Genomic DNA, 21,236 nt, shown 5'->3' with positions numbered 1-21,236 from the left:
TTGTCACACACACAAAAAAAAGGCACCTGTCCTAATATTCCTGAACTAATGAGTTCTGCAAAATCCTGTCAAAGTACTAGCTAACCAGATTGATAAACTACTGCTTTATCCATCCAGATCAAGCTGAATTTATGATTAATTGCATGCTTGCAAATAATCTTTCAGACTGCTTTATTCATTGTTCCCTGTATGCAAAAAAAACCTCCAAAACCCAAGACATTTGATGAGTACAATAGTCTTTCATGTTTGGCAGCTTGCATTGGTTTAGATTCTTTCAGCTGCTTTATAGAAGGGACAACAGTGCCACTGTCAGAATATATTTAAATTTAGGCTGACACCAATGTCCACTGTTAGTTTTTAGTATGTCACCACAGTTATGTAAGTTGCAGTGTCAATGCAAAAAGAGTTACTATTGCAATGTATAGCTTCAAACCGAAATGAAAAAATCCTGGGAAATTCAAGGTATTGTATCTTTCCAACTGCAACCTGGCCCTCTGGGATCCATTAGATTTTTTACCCCTGCATATACAACTAGGTTTATGACCTCATAATAAAAATGGCACTTAGAAATCATAGTGGTTTGCACAAGATAAGTTTCCAGAAAGAATAATTATGCAGTTTTGCTCAGTTATATCAGTTATATTGTTCAGTTAAGTTATAGCTTATACTCACACGCTACAACTTTGCCTCATGAAGGATGATCTGAAGAGTGTACAAACTGAATAAATGAAATACCTTCAGAAAGGAACAGCACATTATAGTATGGCTTTGTAAACTTGAGAGTTTTTCTGACTGATTTCAGATGGCAGTCCTGGTTTACGGGTATAAAAACTAGCGTGTGCCTTACACCATACTGTTCAAACACCAAGTAACAGAAAAGGTGATGTTAAGAGATGTGTGACTTCTGAAATCTACTTGTAGGATGGGTAAGGAGCAGAGAGATGGGAAAAGATGGTCTTACAGAAAATACAGATGAAGACTCATTCCATATTATGATCCCCACTGTTCACCTGCCTGAATCCCGGTACATGGTCCATGATGAGTCAATTACCATCTGGTGGCCATGTGTCATGTTGTTGCTATTTCATGTTAATAATCAACATTGAATATTAGATCCTGTAAATAATCACAGGTAAACATGCTTCATCAAACAATAATTAATATTATTACCTTAGTAATTATCATGAGCCTTATTAACTTAGTAATTGACTACAGTGTCTTAATGATTTTAAACGGAATCTTCATCAGTGGCCCACAACTCCTTTGTAATTACAGTCATGTTTGTTCGGTCAGTTGAGTTAATTTCAATTAATACACGTCATTAACTTAATGGCTAACATGAACAGTCTAAGGGAGATACTCCAAGTGAATCAGTAAGACAGCTTTGAAATAAGGTCACAGTAAGTGTATGTCATTTTCTCATTTTAATTACATGCAATTTCAAGCCCATGTCTAGGCAAACTCTGGTATCCTGATGACCAATTCAGTTATAATATACTACTGACATCTGTATTCTGAATCCAGATAAAAAGTCAAACAAGAAAAGGTGTTAACTGGATGATAAGGGGGTTTTGCTTTATTTTTAAAATAGCTTGTAAGCAATCTGGGGCCAAGGATTACCTTCTGTTTCTACAGAGTAGCTAGCACAGCACCCTTCCAATAAAAGTGTTTGTAGATACTACAGAAATAGTAAAGAGTAATAATAATATAAATGCAGAATAAAACGATAATGCCATTGGTGCAAGTCACAATTTCATATCAGGTGTAATGACTGATGTTTAGTGAACTGATCTGACACTGCACAGGTTCTTATGAAATAACCAAGCCCTGTATAATTGGATTTTAAAGAAATTACAGATGTTGATGAATATATTCGGTTATTTTCCTCAGAGTTTTTCTTTATGCAAAGCCCACAGAAAACAGCACCATCCCTATTTTATTTTTTCTTTGACATTATCAGGGATGATTAAATAGATTGTGCTTACATGCGGTTTGCTGTTTGAAGATCAAAATCCAAAACTCAGTCTAGGTATCTGTGTTGTGGTAAATTACATTAATTGGTACCTCAGTTACCTTTTATTCTTCAACTAGATGAGCATAGTGTTTTTCTTCCAAACAGATTTTTAAGTCTTAGTAAGACGCAAATCACAGAAATGCTTGTGGCAAAGCATACAGAAATATGAAGACAGAAAGAATAAAGGAAAGGAAAGAGAAAGGATTAATTTCTGTAAGATGTTTATGGGAATTTGTCCTTATCTACCTCATCTGCTTCATAATTATTCTTGTAGGGAATTAGGAGAAAGGAGGAGTGATCACAGAATACTGACTGGAAAGACAAACATGGGGACTTAGTCTTTCCTATCACTACAGAAGAGAGAAGGTGGTCATGGAATGTAGTGTTCAGTTTTAAAGGTGGGGGGCAGGACACACTTCCTCTAGGAGTAGAAGTGAAGAACACTAAAACACAGTTCTAAAAAGTTGCTTGCCTGTAGTAAGAGAGAGAACTTGGAGTGACACAGAACTCCTGTCTTGAAAGAGAAGGATTATTCCTTTATAGGAAGGAAATACTGGAAAGGACTACATCCCTTTTCAGCATCTTGGTAAGTAACAGTGGATTTGGCACCATTAAATCTGGCCATTGTCTGCTTTGTAGGGGTTACCTGTGTTGGCAGCTCACCCTGTGCTTTGCACGGAGAATACTGAGGATTCTGTTGAACTGTGGCCAGTTGAAAACTGGCTAGACAAGACTGGTCTGGTGCAGTCACTGATGTACCCTTTCTTATTCTCCAGGTGAGGTCAGCCACAAGGTGAACAGGTTAGTTCCCTGATCAACCATGCACAATGCCTGGCTTTCCTACAGGCTAAGGTAGAGGATCAGGCAGTTTCACACGTCCCAGAAATACTTATGTGGCAGGGGGCAAACCAAGAAGGCAGGCAATCACAGTGTCACTAATCTGTTTACTGGGGGTAAAGATATCTGAGAAGCTGACACACCAGTGAGCATAGGAATGCTCACACCTCAGTGCCTTCAAGAAAGTTACAAAGTCTTGATGCATGTAATAGCAAATGGGGTTTCAGCTCAGGGCTGCAGCACCAAGAACTGCAGGGGATTGTTTAATATTCAGCGAGCATATGCCTAAAAAGTCAGTGCACACGCTATCAGAATCTCAGCATCCAGCTGCGCATCAATTAACTCCGCTTAGGCTTCATCAGGATCCATTTACATGGTGGGTAAAAGATTTGGGAGGAAAACTGGTATACGATGCGAAGTGCAAAAGAAAAGGCAAAAGGTTGCTTTTCTGGACATCCACCAGGAAGATCCCTGAGCAGATTTGAAATAGAACACCTGTGAAATTTTTCATCCATGTCCCAGATGAACTTCTGAAACTATCCAGGACACATATGAATTGTGTCATCCCTACATTTTAGAGATTTAGGTAGGGGCTTTCAATCTTTAATCCAGGCAAGCAGTGGATTAACTGCTTTCAGCTGAAAGCCTGCCAGCTGACAACCCTTCCCAGCGCACATGGCATTTGACGTCTGACATTTTAATATTTTGACATTTTTGTGAGAGACATTGTCCTGAAAGGTCACCACTTGTCTCAGCAGTTGGCTGGCTGCCACTCAGGCTTGGGAAGATTAGCTCCACAGCTGTCATCAAAAATGACCATTTTCACAACTAAGGTTCAGGGAAGCTATGAATTTCTGACTGTATATGAGGGAAAAAAAGAGATAAGAGAAAAAAGGAGAAGCTCCAAAACCACCTTTCACTTGCTACAATGAAGACAGGTATTTCTAAATATAAATCTGTAAAATGAAGCTGAAGTATTGCTTGCAAAAGCAGCTTATAAACAACAGATTGATCAAGCATACCTGTGTTATAGCAGCATTATCAAGGGGGTTATACCATGAATATTTTTAGCCCGCTATGTGCAGCAAACAACACAACATACATACCCTGTCCCTAGTCACCTAATGGCAGTCGTCTGTTAACTGTGATCATGACATTTTCACATGGCTCATAAAAAGCTTACAGTACCACAGTGGTCCCTAAGAAATAACAAAACCTGTAAATAAAGCAAGAAACATGATGTGGCAACACAAACAAACCAGCTACAGCCTGCATCTCTTGTGCAATTATGTGACATTTATATTTGGTCCTGACCACAGGCTGTTTGTTTTCAATAAGCAGATTTAATTCACAGTACAGTAAGAATTCACTAGCCATAAACTCAACAGAACAATGGCACTACAGAAGCTTTGAATTATAAAGGAGAACAAAAACCAAGATCCTGTTTCTTCAGTGCTATGAGACCAAAAAACACTAACAAATACCAATTCTCCTCCTTGCAGTATTATCACAACACTGAGAAACCTTCAACGCCGCTGCTTCCCAACCACCTTACTATCCTACCTTCATGCCACATAGCAGATAAAGATCGTCTTCATGTACAGACAGAGTGAGATTGGTGAAAAACATGCATTGCTCACCGTGCTATGTTCATTGTTCTTATCAGGTCAGATGCAGACTTACTGGTGCCCCTTATGATGACTATTTGTTTGCTCTTCTGATAATAAGGTACTGTCGAGTTTCTTAATGAGAAGTCCGGGTCTGCATTTATGGATTTTTAAAGAAAAGATTCCAGGTGAAAAATACCATGGCAGATTTCTCTCCTATGCATTCACAAGCCATCTATTACTGCTGAAGTATCTTTCCCACTCTATATTTAAATCTAATGTAAGCAGAAAACCATCGCTCCAAAAGTACCTCCTGCATTTGCTTGGTTTCTCCCCTCACAGACAAAGTGGCAAGCAGACATCCCAAAAAATCAACAAACACAACTGCAAACTATTTGTTCCAGAAAGCTTTCATGCATCCCTTTCCCTGAGTAGCTCTTCCACTGAAAGCCGGAACAATAATGCAGAGAAGCTTTCCCTGTCAGGATGTTTTCAGCTTTCATCTCTCTGCTTTTTCAAGCAGAACGCTGAGGTAGAAACCCTAATTAGCAATTTGAAAGTGCCACACAGGCAAGGAATACTTACATTTGCAACTGTATTTGTGATATTTGCGCACTGATCCAGCGACTGGTGATTACAAAGAAGGAAAAGAGCTTTTTAGGCTGCCTTTCAAGCCTCGCAGCAGTGAAAAGACGACTGTTATCTGAAAGCTACTCATTTTCTATATGCTGTGCTCTACTTGCTTCCCATGTGCATACAACACAGCTGCCAGATTTAATAACCATGTCAGCCTGCTTTCCCCATAAAGCAGCAGAGAGATGACAGGATGAAGATGAAGTAGCCAGCGCGTTAATCTGTAGTTATGGCTGCACTAAGCCTTGAATGAATGTCACAGTTTTATTGCCCTTGAAGAAAAAAAAAAACCAAAGCAACACTATTTGTGAAAAAAAAACGTGCAAAAGGATTTCAGAAAAGCTAATCCTTATTTGCCTCTGTGACATTAAAGTACATTTTAAAAATTTCTCCTTTTTTTCTTCGTTAACAAATCCTAGGAGTTGAGTTAATGCCTTTTTGCTACATCCTGATCTTTCAGAATACATTTTTCCTAGCAGTGCATGCTCATACCCCAAAAAATCAAAACCATTAACTGACAAATTAGTTGAGATTCACTCCTCTCTGATTCCTCTCTGGGAAGAAGTATTTCCATACCTGTCTGCTTTGCTGACATCTTTCAGGAAAAAAAAAATGTTAATAAAAAAGGGAGAAAATTCTCATTTACCATTTAAATTCTCCCACGCACAGTGGTTCCTAGAGCACTGGACTTTGGTATCTGATGTGGTCAGTTCACTGCCAAGGTGGAGCATTGCTGTATCTCCAGCTGCAAAACCATTTCCATGTGAGGGAAGGGTGGCCAGAGTTTACATGAAAAGAGAAGGTGCTAGTCATGCAATCAAAAACAAACTAAAAATAAACCCAGAAATGTTCAGCTGAATTTGCAACAGTGTGGGGATGCCGCAGAGATCATATGACATCTGCGTGCATCTTTTTCTCTCTCATTTATATTCCCTTCACTTCCCTTGGAGGCACCTGTCTCAGCAGGGAGTGGTTTCTGTGGAAACTACGGACAGTTGGTTTTCCCCTCAGAGAAACTGTTACTATGGCAACCTTACATAGCATACATGGCCTAGATTCTTTTTTAAAATAATCTAACTGAAATTCTCATTATAAAATTAGAGCTGATCTGTCTGGGGGGCAAGAAATATAGTTATTTAAAAACGGCCTTAGAAATGTAGGATAAAAATCCCCAAATGGTATTATGAATTAAATGAGAGTATAGGGGGCACTGTCATTTCATCACTCAGAAAGACAAAATAATTTGTAAATTCCAGTAAATAAGGTCTGTTCTTTGGCACTTGTGGGAAGCAAGGAGGAAGAGAAGCATTTTCTTGACATCATGGCTCAATGTAGCAATTAATGCTGTACCTCATAGTGTTTTTTTCTGTATGTATATTCTTCCAGAAACCTCATTTAGTGACACAGGACGTAATATAATGTAACGTAATGTAAGCCCAAACTCCACTTACATCTACCCCGTTCAAAATGGAAATACCAGCTTCAAAGTAACTTACTCTACATTATGAAATTATGCTACATTAACACTCGAGGAAGTGCCTGAAAGGAGCTGTATGAGTCAGTGAGGCAGAGCGCGCAGTGGAGCAGAAGCAGAAAAGGCACACTGCTGTGTATATGACCTTCCTCTCAGCTCAGAGGAGACAAAGCTGCCCACAGCCATGGTGGGAAGGGCAGACCTGTCAGATCATATGGGGCAGATGGGGAGGTTAGAGCCCTGCTAATGGGGCTGGGCAGGGTGAGGGGGCTTTGCCTTCTAAATCAGCAGCTGAAGACCTGCCTGGGTTGGGAATAACATGAAATGGTAGTCGTGTCACAGATGTTTTGTGACCCCTGTGAAATGGGTAGGTAGACATCTCCCCTCCCTCCCCTGTCTGCAGCTACCCTTGCAATAACCCTTTTATTGGTAATAGAAATCAAGAGTCAAATGGTTTAGAAGGCAAAGCTACCTGTTTAACTGTACACAAAATCAGTGATTTCAGTTTGAAAAATATTGTTGGGGAAACTTTAGTAAAGCCCTACCTCTGAGGTATCTGTGTTGTGACTCAGTGGAACAAGATCTCTTCTGAGCTGTCAATCTAGCAACTTTTCGTAGCATGAACTACATTAATATACATGGGGAGTGATTTTTTTCTTCTCTACTCCTATTCAGAAGATTAATAGAGATCATCCTGCCTACAGAACATTTCCCCAAAACTTGTGCAAGGTCCTTCTACACCCCATGGTGCAAAGGGGCTCTCCAGGAAGCATTGCTTCGAACCCTGCAGTGTTTATGTTCCTTTCTTGTGTGGTGGAGACACTTTTGCAAAGCAGACTCATGCTGCCTGAAGGTGAGGTGTTGTTTAGGATGTTGCTTCTCCAAGCAGGTGTTCAAGAACCAAGACCATGTTTTCACAAAAAACCTGCTGGTGCCACAAATGATGGGACATTCTCTAATACAAAATCCCTCAAAGGGGTTTCCCTGTACTGAGAGAAGTCTGACTTGTAAATTAAAGAAAACTGTTCCATAAATTGCATTGAATACCCAAACTGACCTATACGGGACTCCTACACAGAGCAGTATTTTGTTAGAGGCTGTGCACACACACTTATTTGTCTGTGAAACTCCAGTGTCATATGAAGATGTGAAAGCATTAAACACTATATCTCTTTTGTACAGAAAAACAAAGGAGATTTGGTGCATGGTGTTAACTTCATTTGGATCTGAGAAAGTTCAGCACCACCAGGACACACTCTGCATCTTACATGACTGAAACTTTTATGATTTATCAGATATCACATTCATAGTCAAATATTACACAGGAGTCAGGCTTCCCTCACATCTGACTTTTGAACCCTGGGGCTCTCATGTTCTATCCACAGGACATACCAACAAAATAATCTTTTGCCTTCTATAACTAAAAAAATGGAAATCAGAAAGTATTTTCAACAAAACCTCTACACCCACTTCTGAATTAATCTTATATTCAAAATAACACCATAATTAGCCAATGTCTAGTGAAACATGAATTTAGTGGCCCTAGGAAAGAAAATATATTCAAAAGAAAAGCACTAAAATGAAAAGATTCCTTAAGCAGATTAGAAAGAGATAAACTGTCACTTAACTCATGCAGTGCTGACATTTTTGCTATGTACAACCTTGAACTTCAAAGAGTACATTGTACAAAGACAGCAAGAGGGACAAATTGAGAAACTAATATTATAACAAGGTAAAGCAATTAAGTTAATAGCTTATTTTTAAAAAAAGAAGCAAACATCTGACAAAGAATGAGAAGGCTCAACTACTTTTCATAGCTGTGCCATAGCTCTCCCAACACAGAAAAGCATAGCACAGCAAAAGCCGACACGGTTACATGATTTCTGGACTGAGCTAAGTAACAGCTAGCCAGCTCAGTGTGGAAGCAGCACGAACTTGGATCTCTCTCCATCTATCTATGCAAATATTCTGTGTGTGTCCAATTCACAGACACTTGTGGCTTCCTCAAGCATAGGACAGGGTGTTAAGGCACCAATCTCATTAATGGGCGTCTCACTAGTACCAGTGTACGTCCAGTAAGTTAATCTACAGCACTCACATTTCTTACCTTAAACTCTGCCTTTAGCTACCTGGGGATCCCAAGTTACCCAGCTTTCTGATCAGACTGTAAGGAACCTGGCTGAGATACTGCTGAGAAGGCAGATAGACTAACAAAAGATTTGCGTTCACAGCAGGACTCAAGCACACAGAGATACAGCTGTAACCTGTGAACTTGCTGTTAGTTTCTTTCCAGCAGGGAGTCAGCTCACTCCAGGAGTCCAAGCTTCTCTTGACAGCCCAGGATCTGCACTAATGGTTTCTCAGTGAATAGACTCAGAAAAAATGTAATTGAGCTGTTATGACCTGGACATTGTTTGGCGCATGTCACTGAACATGATATCAACCCTACAGCCTACCATAGAGCTGAGAAAGGCAGAATTCCAGTGGTTATTTAAGATGGCATCCATCCATTCCAGATGTATTTATTATGTTTCCCACATCTGTTCCCATGTCATTACATCAAGCATATGAAAAAATATATTAGCAACACAGTATTACATATGCTTTCCTCAGAAGTAGAGAGAAGTGTCAATAGAAACCCTTTGTACAATATGACATTACTTATTCAAAAGAAATCTCTAGCCGACATACCACCTCACCTAGCTCCATGCTAGGCTTTTACATAGACAAGCTACTTATATTTCCAGGGTATTGACTGCTCATGAGATTTATACTGCTTTTGCTACTGCAACCTCTTTCCTCCCATGGTCCTATTCTAGAGAAAAGGTCCTCCTTTCTATCTGCTTGGATTTACATGCTTTGGATAAGGGAAAAAGTCTTAGCAGTAAATACTGGGAGAGACAGATTCACAACTAGGCACAGGCAGGGATGTCAGTTCCTAACCACAAGGTGCCTTGCAGTCTGCAGATCACCCTGCCAAGAGTGCTGTGCTTAAGCAATCCACAGGAATGACACCCACAAAAGCCAGCACATTAGCACAGAGCTACTGCAGAATGCTAAGATCTTAAACTCTCTCCATGAACTTGGTATCCTCATCTAGGGTGCAGGAAAATGCCCAGCTCCAACTGGGATTCAGACATACCCATTCTCTTGAGTCATCCTTTGCCACAAATGCTGACTGGGGAAGAGATGAGAGGCAATTACAGTACAGTACAATACAGAGATGACAGATTGGGGGTCAAATCTACCAGCTGACAGATGCAAGTTTAACCATCATGCCCTTATTTAATCATATCTTTTTATGTTATTCTAAGGTAGAAAACCTCCTGAAGCTGCTGTCCTGATATTACTAAATAATAAAGGGAGTGAAGGAGAGAACAAGAACCACTGTGTAGCCTAGTAGTCAGGCTGTTGTTTAAGGCATTAACCTTGAGAGTCCGACCTCTGCTTGAGTAATTGGCTGTTCATTAGGAGTAGAATCAGGTTTCTGTGTCCCTGACAGCAGGAGCTATTTTCTTGGGGTTCAAGAGATGCTTTCTGAGCTCTCTCAGACTGTTTCAGAGGACAGGCACAGCATGTCTTCTGTGATGGTCCTGATGTGTCTAGGTATGAGGAAGATGCCCAGTTTCTCAGATCTTGCTGTTGTTTAGCATCTCCGGACACCTGGGTTATGTGGCAGGTTTCAAAGACCTACATTTCTGCCTGAAGTGTGTAAGGCGGCTATTAGGTACTTAAGGTCATGTCTACAATGTGGGAGCAGGGCCACTTGAGCTGGCAGGGATCTGCATACTGACTCATAAACTAGAAATGCTGGGGAGTTTAGTGCAGAAACACACAAAATCTATCTCTGCATGGTCACTAAGAAGCCATAGTGCTGTGCACAAGACTGCACTCCACTGTGACTTTTCCAGATCAAGGGTTCCTGAACTCTAGTCTACCCCTACATCTGGCCTCAGTCCCCGCATGCATCTTGCCTGAGTTCAGCCAAGGATATAGTAATTATGGGGATTAAAACTAATCTGATTTCATGTAGCCTAGAACACACAGGAAACAGATCAAAGGTAGATTTCTGCCTGGGTTTCTCATAGTTCTCAATTCCAGTTAACGCTCCCAACTGCAGGCCTGCCTATTTCTTTCTTTGTTTTAGAAGCAGAAATCATTGCCAAGGCTCTGTCAGCCAGGCCAGAAAATAGTGACAAATAGTGTAAGCTGATCTGGCAGGCTTCATTAAGGGCAGATTAAACACTGACAGTCCCCAAGGTTTTTGTGATATGATTGCATGACATGGCCAATGAACTAGTCACTCCCTAGGGTAAGAAGCAAAGATGATGTTCAACTGCCTGGAGAGTGGAACACAGACTGCTCTGTGAAATTACATGTTATAACAATGTAAGATGCAAAGGACCATCTCTTAACAAGGTACTTGACTTCAAATAAACCCTGTGAATAGCTAAATACAAGACTGTCTATTTCTTAGAGGACTGAGCGATGTAGAAAAAAAAATAAAGAGACCTGCAAAAGGCCAATGTAGGAACTCAACATTCCATCCCAGTCAGGATGTCTTGACTTTTCTTCCTATTCAAAGTCCATAGCTCTCAGCATTTAAGATTGTTTTTCTAATAAATATTTGAGAATGGTCCCCCATTTACTGAGTCAAGTAGTAGTATATCAGAATGACAAGAAGTCTCCAAGTTGTCTGTGCTTGTGGCAAGGTTGTCTTAGACCTAAAAGAGCCTCCTAGTTCTACTATCTACTTGCAACCTGATGATTTTGCTTGCTCTAGAGGGCGGTGTATCTGTAAGTGTCTAATCACCAAGACTGCAGGATAACATTTCCCTTTTTAACTCAAAATACCCCAAATGCTTCCAGATTCTCTCTTACATCACCAGACCAAATAAATTGATCCTACTTGAAATGTTGCCACTTAACATTGTGTTACTTGACCCCTGTACCCATGCTATACTAATAAAATGCATATGAAATCAAATGCTTTTAAACTGAAATAAAGTTTTTCAAAAGCCCCATGACTTCAAAAGCAGAATGTTAGCCAGCAACCTTGATCTGATTTGCAGGTGCAGAATGGATAGAGTAGAAAGAAGCTACACTGGGTCTATATTATACAACTCCAGCACAGAAGGCTGCATTAAGATAATGACAAACAGAAGAGTAAAATTTGTCATTGATCATCTGAAATTATAGAGTTCTAGCAGCATAGAAGTGAAACTTGAAAGCCTCATCTGTGCCTCACTACTTTATCCAGAAAGGCAGGAAATTCAGATACATAACATTATAATTGAAAACTGGAAAACAATTCTGCAAGACTCCATAGAACAAAGGGTTTCTGATTCAGGCACAAAATTGTCCCAGTTTCTGTATTTCCCTGCTAAGGTCTGGATTGTATCTATTGACATAAGTTTGGAAGAGGAAAAAAAGGCGCTGCTGAATTTGTCTTATGCACAGCTTCTTCGTGGTCTCATGGTTTTAGAGTTACATGGAAGACCTTTCTTCAGTGCTGCAGGTTCTGTCTTGAACAGCTATTAGTGATTTCAACCACATCTGGACATGGTTTAATGATGTTATATCTACCAAAAGGCTCCTGAACACAGTACATGCAGTGTCCTATTTGCAGGGGTCTACCCTGCCTTTATTATTAAATAAAACTGTTTGATTGCAGTTACTACAGGACAGCAGGTAAGAGACAGCAGGTGGAACTGAGGTACTGGTATACACATGGGAAGTCGTTTTCATAAAAGGGAAGTCAACCAGGGTTTTTTTGGAAAACAAATGAGCAGCTGGTGGCGCAATTTGGTCCTTGCCTTGTCCACCTTTCCTATTCTTCCTGATTTTAGTATCTTAACACCATTACTATAACCAGCATTCACGACTTGACTTTTCCATTTAGCCATTTTAGCCCAGAGAGCTCAAAAAGGAACAAGAAATAATTACCTTTAGCTCTCCTGCTTCATCAGGTCAGTGCAGAAACATTTTGTCACCTGCTGTGACACCATTTGTGCCCTAGAAGTTCTGAACTGAAATGGATGTCTTCAGACTCCAGGGACATCCAGAGGGAACTTTCCACAAACAGCACTACTTACTTGGAACATCTTTATGTTTGTTAAATACAAGGAAACAAGTTAAAACACACAAACCAAAATTACCCATGAGGAGAATTATACTCCAATGTGACTAACACATTCAGCTAGTTAGACCTCTTTATGGCTTTACCTCCACTTTAGAATGAATTGAGTAACTTTCTGGGCGTGTGGGGGTTCCAAGGAGAATGGCAATGATGAAAGCACTTATCCAAAACACTCATTAGCAACTTTTCCAGCACTCCAGTCCAAATCATCTATTTGAATGGATTACTTATAATTTAGGAACCACACACTATGCCACGCCTGAAAAAAATGCATTCCCAGAGACAACTAGAATGCTGCAGAAATCACTGTGAATTAAGATGAAGATTGGTGGAAGACAGAGGAAAGAGCTGCAATGACGTATATTAGCAGTATCTTTTCTATCCTTCACATTTTGTAGAAGTCCTTTTCCATGCACAGAGAGTTCCTTGATTTCTAGAAGTGAGAGGCTCTGGCTTGGTGGGAAGGAATCAAAGGTGTAAGTCTACTCCTACCATCATTTTCCTTAGATAATACAGAGATTTATTTAGACAGATCTCAGATAATCCCCAGTGCCTGGAACTAATCTTTTGACTCTAGGAGTTCCAAACTTCCTCCTGCTCCTGGGCTGAGCCTGAAATCAGCGAACAGAAAACAAACCCTTGGTTTTGTAGCATAATGCTCTCATACCCACGCCAGAAATGGGCCTTTGCCTTGACCTGCACAGCTTTTTTGGCAATATATCTCATTATAGCCTTTGATCTGAAGCCAGAGAATTGAAAAATACCACTACTTGTTTTGCTTTCTGCAAATACGGTCCTGATGCAGTAGATGACATCCATAAGGGAATCCTCGGTAGAAAAATGTGGTAATGTGTGGCTTTCAACCGCACCTTTGTTCCTGAATGCAAGAGAATTTGGACACAGTCCCGTGCTCACTGTTTTCTTTTGGCTGTTTCTATGCTGAGACTGAAGGCTCTTCACTGACTCCATAGGGTCCCTAATTCTGCTGCCTAGGCTTAACCTGGTAGGACTAAGCAGTTTTTACAGGCACTGCAGTACAGAACTGGAATCCTTGAAGTAGATATTGCACATCTAAAAGTAGACCACTTGTATTACAGCATCTTAAGTTATTAGTCCTATTTCTAAGCAGATTCACAGTAGTATCTCAGCATTTACAGAGGTACTCGCTATATTATTACTGGATACAAATGTTCCATCACAATCTTTGCATACACTGCATGCAGCCATGTTCCTGCCTTCTCAGCTCAGATGCATTATCACATGCATCTACATATTTCTGTGCTAGGAATATTAGATCCTAAATGTATCTACTTTGCTGAAGAACATAATGTGCCCCTTGTGTAAAATAAGTTTTCCAGGTTCTGCTACAATCAGCGGTATGCCCAAGCAAACAACTGCTCTGACAGGAATCATTACAGACAAAATGGGATTGAAATCACATTGTTGACTAGTGAAAAAAGCAGATAAATAGTTCCTTTTCTTTAGCATCAGAATCTTTGTATTCCTAGAAAATAAAATGGGATGGGAGAGCTCACATTTCTCAAGGAACAGTCTGTCTTAAATCTCTGGGCAGTTAGTGTGTGGTGACTTCGCTCCTTTTTAAATTAGGAAAACTCTAGTACTCTTTTCCATGAAAGCACCATTTTCTTGCTATCAATTACTTGCACCTCACTATAAAATACTTCAAGATTAACATTATACTAATCAATAGTTAGGCATAATTAAACTTGTTGCTTTAACTACATCAATTGCTGCTTTTAGAGACTTTATTGAAAACATCAGAGATGGTGAGAAGAATATTTTCATTTCATGCTTTCATTAAGCCCTTCACTACAGATGTCCATCCTGGCATCAGCTGGCTCGATAGCTGCACTAGAGCCAATTAAACCTGGCCATCACAGCCACATTCAGAATTGCCAGGAAAGATCATGGTCATAACTGCTGCCTGACAAACAACTGGTTGTTGTGATCTCATCTATGGACTCTTACCCTTCTCTTGCTTCATCCCTTCCTATAAATGCAAACAATGGATGCATAGCTATCGCTCAGTGCTGACGGGTGCTTGGAATAGAAATTGTACTACCATCTTTTGACTGTAAGGAGAACTACACCTTTAGGGAATCCCCCTTCTGTATTAAGTCACTGTAGGAAGTAGTCTTTTTTAATTGGGTGAATGAAACAAAAATCCCTTTAAATATGGAGACACAAGATGAACAGCATAGTCTATGAGCTGAGTCCTTTACAAAAAACAATCTGGTTTGAACATATCCATAAGAAGGCCCACAATTTTGGGCACATTATACCCAAGAAAAAAACATCGACAATCTTAAATGTGTCAGCCACAGTGTATCTACATCTATTTCACATGTAAACTGTTTGGAAACAGCTCCACTATTACAGCTCCATGTTTCCTCTGGCACTTCCAGTCCATATGACTACAAGGGTGCTCAGCTCTTGGGCAGATCAGTACAGATGGGAGTTGGTATTAATCGCAGACTCTTTGATTTTCAATGAGTAGTTTATATCTAGATCAATTCAGAAGTGGTGGACAGTACCACTTTCTGAAATGTACAGTGATCTATACAAAATTATTTCAGTTCCTAGGGGGGTGGTGTCATACAGAATTGTAATTAACTGTCCTTACTGGAAGTCTTAGCACGAAGGATTCTTCCACGTCTATACCTAGACAAAGTTCTTCTGAAACAAGTCAGAAACACACAGGAGAAACCCGTAACAGAGCTCTTCAAAGGCTGGTTATACACTGTGCTCACAACCATGCTAAAACACAATACTGATGTTTTCACGCAATTGCAGATGCATCTCGTGTATTCATAAAAGGCGAATTCCAAAGCACTGCAAATAGGCAAATATATTTAAAACCCAAAGTAACGTGTAAAAATGCACGCTGTCCATTTGACATTAAGAACAGTTTGAGGAGTGTTTAATAACATTCCTCTGCATACCAACAAAGGTTCTGCTGGATATGTGACAACAGAAACACTGGTTTAATACCCTATGATCTTGCAGCAGCATTTTTGTCAATCCCTGAAAAGAAACCACTGGCATTTTGGGTGTTCATTATGGTGTGTGTGGTTTAGTAGTGCTTTACCACTTTATAAATTCAGGGCAAAATCTTGGTTTCAGTGAAGTCAATGAGATACTTGCTACAGGCCTCAGTGGAGTTGGGCTTTCAAACACAGCATTTAAGAAGTGGGTCTATGGTCTGAAGAAAAGCAAAGGAGAAAGTAAAGAAGTTTCTTTTCCATTGCAAATGAAAAAAGTTACAATAAACACTAATGGGCAAAATCCAATTTTTTCATAAGACTCTTGCCTATCAATTATGCTGTAATGTACACAGTTTTTAAGCAGCTCTCAATTAATTTATCTATGTACATATGCAAAGAAGTTGGAAAATAGTACACGTATATACAGAGGCTAAGGTCCAGATAGATGTTATTTTTAATTTTCTTCTCTCATTAGCACAGTTTCACTAATGCTCAGTCCCTCTGGTGTAGCTTAAATTACATATGGTAATAATGAACCAAGTAGAGCTACTAATTCAAAGAAATCTTTTTGTTCTCACATGTAATGTTATTAAGTGGAGATATTACAAAGTAGTTGTCAAGGGTCTTCACAGTCACATTTCACTGTGACCTCTGATCTACATCCTCTCTGTAATATACCATCATATACCACAAGTACTATAATAGCTGACTCCTTCACACTGGAAAACCAGTGCACAGACTTAACTTTTATACCTGCTGGATGAAGGGAACGCTTTTCTCATGAATAGTTCAACAAAATCACATTTTATCAAAAAAAAAAAAAGTATATTCCCTACTCGTCAGCAGCAATAAAAGCAATCCTCACCTGCCCCCTGACTCCCTTAAATTATGTAGTATCTACTTTTATCCCGGGTATGTTTAAATAGAGCAAGAAAAACAATTTTTCTGTCACTGGTAAAAATGTTTCTGTAGTTGTACACAGCACCTAAAAAGTTGACTGAAATAGTAAATAATTTCCATCCCTTTTTGTCTGCTGGTTCAGAAAATAACATTGTACCTCTGAAGACCTAGGAACCCTTGATCTCAAATCCACTATCTCACCAAAGATGCTGGTTATTGGCCTCAGGAATTGGTAATGTACCTAACTTCTGATCTCTTTTACATGCCTTGACCCTGTATTAGTGTTGCTTTACAAGGATATGGCTTTGTGAAGAGCTACATACTGACGTGTGAGCATCATCAACCAGCTGAAAGCACATTTATCTCACAACGACCTAATGATTTGTTTGCAGTCCAGTGAAGCAACCAGTCTGTATGCCATCTGGAAGGGAGATGATTCTGTCTAGCCAACATCTGAAATTCACCAGCATTTGTACAGTAAGGTGAACTGTCACTTCTCCTGTATGAGAATATTCAAACTGACCTCTAAGAAAGTGATGAAACACAGGAAAACATGAAGAGAAAGACAAAAAGAGGGGAATGCTTGAATTTGAACAGAATTCCAGGAAAAGTCTGGCCAGTTATCATATACAAGTAACCCCTAAACAGAGGGTTTTTCAGTGACATTTAAATCTAAAGCAGTGGGTTTTGTCCACAAACTGGATCCCAGCCATAAAGTATTCTGACTGCTTGTGAGATGAAGATGAGCTAAAATACTGGTAGTTAGAAAGATCTGCTTTTATTTCTTTTGGCTTGCCTCTGCACCTATTAACTTTGCTGTCTATATTTGGCTTATGTAAATAAATTATCCTTCCACTTTTATCTTAGGGGGGATTCTAGGTTAGCTGGCAATAAATAAAACATTCTACTTTGGTGGGTGTGGATGATCATTAAGACATGGGCATTGGACCCATTTTCAAGGTGCCAGTATCCCACCAGAAGTAATCATACAGAATAAAGAAAAAGTGAGGAGGACCTCCTTTTTCTAAGCTGTTCTGCCTGGCTGGGAAGCTGGCAGAGCAGTGTCACTGTAGAGGAAATATCATCCCCAGAGATTAACATCAGCTGGAGATATCCCATCATGTGAGACCTATGGGGAGAAGGACAGGACCTTCGTTATCACTCAGACCTCTTCAATGATTCATGTCATGGTAGTCCATCTGGGCCAGGCAGCACTGAGCAAGGACCTCATACATACACATATATTCCTAAACTGCATCAGAAAGGTTTTGAACATCCCCTGGTACTGAATGTTCCTGTTCCTCACCCAGAAATGACAAGAGATAATTCTCCCTCTGGAAAAGTAGTCACCAACCACAAGTCCAAGTATGACAAGACTGCAATGCAGGCAGCAATTTCCCATGTTTCCCCTCTTTGGGGGCCATTATTAGCTTGCTTCTCATCACTGTTCTTTCCTAAGATTACCAATACAATACAAACACCCAGACAAATGGAAAAACAAAGGTTTGAAAGGTTATGTATTATGGGGTTCATGACTTGTGGTTGCATATGTACTCTGTATCATGTTTAATTAGAGAAGTCTTTTCTAACAATTTTGGACTTTCCATTTACAGTACCCACAGAAATATTTGTGGTGACATTCCAAATGTTCAGAATGTGGATGCCTTCCTATTTCACTAGGAACTCTGAATTAGACCCTTACTGAAAAAAAAAGACCAATCCAAACAAAATAAAAACCATTTGCATAGAAAATGGATCCACAAAATGGCAGTGTTCACTGCATGGGTAATGCAATATTAAATGATTTTTTCATTTTCATAGGAACAGTTTCCACGTGCTCAACTACCAGCTACAAGTGAATTCTGAGATATCTCTGCATGACAACATGAAACTGATCATCTACATTTGATCTTAAACGCCCAGCAGGTCTATGTTCTGATATACCTTTGTCACTGACCCCATTTTTCTTCAAAAACACAGGCTTCTGTTTGAAATGTGCCCACTTTATGCATATGTTTTCAAGCTTTTATTCTATATCAAAAATACCTGGAAAACAAGATGACAGACAGAACAAGAAAAAAACGCTACAGAGTTATTTTAAAAAGTCGGGGTTGGCAGCATATTCTGGAAAATGCAAAGGGTTTGTGGAATAAATCCCATTTGGCAAGTATAGAGATAAAAGAATCCAGCTCCTTTCAAACACCAAATGCACCCCTAAGAAGTCTCTAAAACTGCAGAAACATCTTAAATCAACAAAACATATCATCCTCCCACACAAAACAAGAACAGCAACAAAAGAACCACAAAACATTCCTATTAGATAGACTTCAATGCTAGCTGAAGTATGTCTGTTCCAGGCAGTTTGTCAAAGAATACGCTTATATACAACAAAGGGCATAGGGCTGAAGGATTTTATGATACTTCAGGCTATTGGAAAGCGAGGCAAAGAGATGAAAGCAGTCATGCTGCTGAGGGACCTAGGATAAGGAACAGGCTGAGCCATATGATGATTGGAATCCTTTGCAAAAGAGTTTCTATCCACTGATTAAAGTATTTCAATGACTGTATCGCTGAACAGGAGTTATTGGTTTAGGGCTTGATTCAATGTTCACTGAAGTCAGTTGCAACTTTCTACTACTTTTAAAGGTGTCTGGATCAGATGCTAACAGAATAAACCCCATCTATTTATGTATTCTTTCTTCCAAGTTTATGTACAACCTGTTCAACTCCTTCATGACATGCAGGGCATGTAAAACACACTTTTAGCAAAACTGGAACTTGGAAGTACCTAAGACAAGGACTAGCTCCTTCACTGTAATAGGAAAAAACACTCATAGAGGAATCTGCAGAAATGGCAAGAATGCTACCCTTCTAATTCTAAAGAGAATCTGTGTTTTCAGGCTGTTGTTTGTTGTCATTTTTCCTTCAACAAGAATATCCACTGCCACAGGTTCCTAGATCTGCTTGTCCCAGCCACAGCCCCTTGGCAGAAATTAATACCCTGCACAATCCAACAACTCAGGTGAGTGCACTCCAAAACAGACTTGCAAAATGGGTTAGCCCTATTGAAATGTGAATATATTTTATTTAAGTTTTAAATGGACCATTTCACAGAACTAGGTTTGAAGTCAGTACACTAGCACAAGTGAGGGTAAGTTAGTTTCCAGTACACGATGACAAATGAGCCACTGGAAGCTACTGACAGAACACTATCCTGGGACAACAGCCTGGATGTCCAAAAAGCCAGCAGCAAAGAGTCCTTATGGAAAGAGTCCTCTTTGTAGGTAACTAACAATCAAAGGTAACAATTTCATTAACCAAATAAACTCTCCATTGAAAGTTCCTTTCATGTCTCCTTATATCCTGATAATACTAGAGTATCAGTTATGAAGAGCTTTGAAACTCACATTTCAAGCTGGTAATTTCCAGCTGGTCTTTAAAAAGACAAACATTAAATCTAAGCAAAAGCAGCTCAGTGACTCTGCAATATGAAAAATAAACCTAAACTTTTCCACTTCTACTACACACACAAAGAATGTAGAAAAGACTTCTGCTGAAATGGCTGGAGATAGAAGACAAAAATTTGGCAGGCATGATGACTAAGAAGAAATGCCTCCACATTTTCCAATTAAAATGGGATTTGCTTTGACTGATCTGCTGCAAATCAGTCTTTTTGTCCTTTATCAAGTGTTTTCCCTCAGCTTGAAAGGAAGCAGCTAAGGAACATCATGCTGTGCTTGTGTACAATTAACTTAGTCAAGCAATGAAACATTCAGAGAAGAAACAGAACAGCCCTGTCTGTGATATGCAGATTTTTATACTGTGCTTACACAGTGTTGAACATCCAGTATGGTAAAAGCACTGTAGCTCCTAAGACCTGTGTATTTATTATATCCTACTTATGTATCACCTCCACAGCCTCTGTAAAATACCTGAATAAATTACAAAAGCCACAACATCACAGAGAGTTGTTTTCTATTCAGTAATCAATATAAACACTGGGGCTTCAGTCCACAAAGGGATGACTACATGTCCCCATGGATCAAGCTGTTTATAATTAGGGTGAGAATCACCCCACCACAGAGGGTCTGTGTCATTTCTTACACATTGCCTCAACCCTATGATTTCAGATGTCTGAAGAGTACAAAGTGGTTTATTAGAGATTTCACCTTATACCTCCTCCTGCACATGACATGTCTTTTTCCAATACTATGCTGAGACAACGTTCACTGATTCAGCATCAAACTGCCATGAAACACCTTGTAACCATACTGACGTAGCTTTAATGTTTTTCCCCATAGATTTCTTTAGGTAATAATAAGCCTTCCTTTTGATGCTCCAGTCTTTGTAACGCTCAACATTTGTATGCAAATGGACAAGTTCCACAGCAGCAGAAAATGAGACTTTGTATTTTTTAATGTCGCTTGGACTGAATCTTCTCATTATGTCTATATAAAGCTGACTAAAAAGAGGCATTATCTGTATATCAGATACATCCCCTACAGGCAGACTATTTTCTACACTACCAGGAATTCAGGTTCTTTGAGATTTTAAGTGCCAGTGTTGGAGCTGGCTGAATACTATTTGCCAGCTGACACTAATTTTGATCCTCTCTAATTCACAAATA

The 21,236-nt window shown here is 39.6% G+C and overlaps 1 protein-coding gene across 4 annotated transcripts in view; it reads right to left on the bottom strand.

Annotated features, from left to right (window-relative positions):
* TRIM2 (tripartite motif containing 2) overlaps positions 1-5,970 on the bottom strand; it is a 92,345-nt gene extending 86,375 nt beyond the window's left edge. For 2 of the 4 annotated variants that reach the window (XM_074905636.1, XM_074905643.1), the window contains exon 1: positions 5,044-5,305. The gene's annotated coding sequence lies outside the window, so the exon portion shown is untranslated. Of the gene's footprint in view, positions 1-4,491; positions 4,613-5,043; positions 5,306-5,737 lie in introns of those variants that run through there. The other 2 variants (XM_074905637.1, XM_074905640.1) reach the window with 2 other exon arrangements.
* Between the last annotated feature and the right edge of the window lie 15,266 nt (positions 5,971-21,236).

Source organism: Athene noctua, chromosome 4 (genome assembly GCF_965140245.1).
Source record: "Athene noctua chromosome 4, bAthNoc1.hap1.1, whole genome shotgun sequence".
Lineage (NCBI taxonomy): Eukaryota > Metazoa > Chordata > Aves > Strigiformes > Strigidae > Athene > Athene noctua.
This window is presented reverse-complemented; position numbering and strand designations above follow the sequence as displayed.